A 2,902-nucleotide genomic window follows, 5' to 3' on the forward strand; every position below is an offset into this window, starting at 1 on the left:
ATACTGTGTGTCTCACTCCATGTTGTCACATTGTAGAAAAAAAAAGTCTCTCTGAAAGCAGGGTTAGCTGTACATTAAAAAACTCCAGGATGAACAATGAAAGGGACCCAACATAGGTATCGAGCAGGGAACAGCAGTGTCTAGCAAAGCACGGTGCTTGAGTTGGATGATGCCTTTCCACCCTGTGTTTTTCCAGAAGGATTAGTGGAAATTTACCTTACCTGACAGTTAAGAGTCAGTGTAATGCCATGCAGTTGCAAAAAGCAACCTGAGTGAGAGCTGGGTAACAGACCAGATCTAGACGCACTGAGAATTAGCTGAATTCAGCAGGTTTTTAGTTGGAAGAACGAAATGAGAGCAGATGAGAAAAGATGGGACTTCGATGAATGAATTCAACTGTTTTAAGGTAATTTAGTAATAAAAAAAGTGAATAGTGACTTCAAGGCCCCTGACAGGGCATCCAATACTGATAGAACATGCATTTCTTAAAATTTCTTCCACTTTTTTTGCTCACTGAATCAGAACTTTCCTTCTCCTTTCTCATGACCTTTACATGGCCTTTAAGGCTGAAACTTTTCCATTCCTGGTGTTTCTTTGCAGAGATACTGACGCACACCCATTAAAGGCAGTGCAAGATTGCATTCATTTCCTCTTTCCTGAGTAAACAGCACATAGATTAAAAAAAAACCTAAAGGTTTCCCTTCTGCTGCTTTTGACTCAGAGACAGATCTGCTGCCATGTGAACAGCCAGTGTCTACTGGCTTAATGAAGTCTGTTCTGGGATCTTCTGTGATCAAAAAATACATGGCAATCAAAGAGGTTTCAGGCATCCAGGGACAGGAAAAGAGAAGATCCCCAACAGTCTAATTTTCAAGCCCCAAGTGGGTAAAATATATGGGCAGAGCATATTCCTGGTTTAAACAAGTTTCCAAAACAGTGGGAACCTACTACCTTTATGTTTAGGCATTGATATCACTTGCTACTTATTTCTAAAAGAGAAACCATTCCTGAGTAAGTTATCTTATGTCCAAAGACTGAAATCAGCAAGGGCTTCTTCTGTGAGATGACTTCTCTTTTATCTTTGTTGACTAACAACAAGCTTCCCAAATGTGCAAAGAAGACAAAATCCACAAAAATGAAGTAGATACCTAGAAAGCTCAGAAGAGAAGGAAAACTTTTCTTCCAAAGCCTAACTGCACCGAGTCCTGGCTCTCTCTGTCCCACAATCTCAGCTTCATGCAATGTAAGTCCATAGAATTCTGGGACACCTGAATGGATCTGTGGATTTTCTAAGCAATGTCAACAGTGCTGAGCCGGGCTCAGAAGTTTTAAAAAACAAAATGGAAGCTCCCAGTATAGACACATGCAAGGAAGAACAATTGGGCAGAAACGCTTTGCAAAATAAATAACATCTTCACAGTCATTGTGTAGAAGCTGAGTGGGTGATCTGACAGAAAACTGCAGCATACAGTTCTGAGGATCCATCTCTGGGTTTTGGCATCTTCCATCTTCCAGTGAAAGTGAGCTTGTTTAAATATAAATAACCCAACAAGTTCATACTGTAGCTAAAAAAAATTCTGCATATACTGCTACCTCAGCCATATGTTAAAGTAAACAATCATTTGATGGTAAAGCAGGTGAAGTATCAAAGAAGCTCCATTTGAATTGTATTTATTTGCTATCATTAGCTTTAAACAGAAACGGTTTACAGGCACACGCTAGATAACCAAAATAGAATGAACATAAAGAAATCTATTTAAAGGTCCTTATCAAATATTTCAAATATTTTATTAAATATTTTATTCAGCTTCATTATCGCAGTTTGATGCAGTTTAGCATGTTATACACATGACTTAACATGTGCACTTAAAAGTATCAAATTAGACATTTTTGAGTAAAGTATGACATTCTATAAATGTGCTTACTGACTTAACTACACACAACTAAGAAGGCAGTAGCTCTGTTATACCATTGATGGAGATGAGCTATTGTAATGCATGTTTACACCGAACTTTGGAGGGGATAGAACTATATACTAGGTCAAAATTCAGTGGAAATACATGTGAGAACAGAAGTTGAAGGATTGGGCTCCAAGAAAAAAGATCATAGTAAATCAGTTGTATTGACACTGTCAACAGATACTGGTTATTAAAAGCAAGCACTGCTGAGAAAGAAGGTTTTTGTAGCATCCAGGTCAGCAGGATCTGCTTTTTTTCAGGTGTGATTTTTGAAACTCACACCTTATGTTGTGTAATGTGAAGAAAAGATACCGAAATCTAGCAAGGAACTTGGAAAACTATAGTCTGAAAAACTTCGAAGTTGTTTTATGCACAAACATGGAACACTTTAGTACAGAGTACATGCTGGAAGTCACAGCACTCTGATGTGTGTGTGTGTGTATGTATACACACGTGCAGACACATGCATGTACATGCCTCTTCTGCTTTTGTTGCCCTCAAAGACTCATCCCCTGACTGGAGTATAGCAGTACTGAGGGGAAAACAAGGTTTCAGCATGCAGCTGAAAAGAGCAGACGAGCATTACATTCGGGAGCCCAGTCAGTTTTCCTGAACAGATGTAGTTTTTCCAGTGGAGTACAGTGCAGGTCTGCTGGTATATGCTAAACAGCCAAGATCCAGAAACCACAATATAATTCTTTGGAAGAACTCCAGAAATGTTAAGCTATTTGCAGTAATATTTAAAATTCCACCTTAATGAAGGCCCTAGGTCATGATGACGTGCTGCTCCCCCAGGAACATCATGCAAACCCAAGCTTAAATCCAAGTGCATAATGGTCCGTGATCGGGGCTCCCACACTGTCACAGTGCCAACAACAATGCTGCCCCTTAAGGAAGAAGGGTTTCCAGCCTAAGCCTGGGTGTGTTGCTGAGTGGAGATCTCA

This window comes from Anomalospiza imberbis, chromosome 2 (assembly GCF_031753505.1).
Source record: "Anomalospiza imberbis isolate Cuckoo-Finch-1a 21T00152 chromosome 2, ASM3175350v1, whole genome shotgun sequence".
Taxonomy (NCBI): Eukaryota; Metazoa; Chordata; class Aves; order Passeriformes; family Viduidae; genus Anomalospiza; species Anomalospiza imberbis.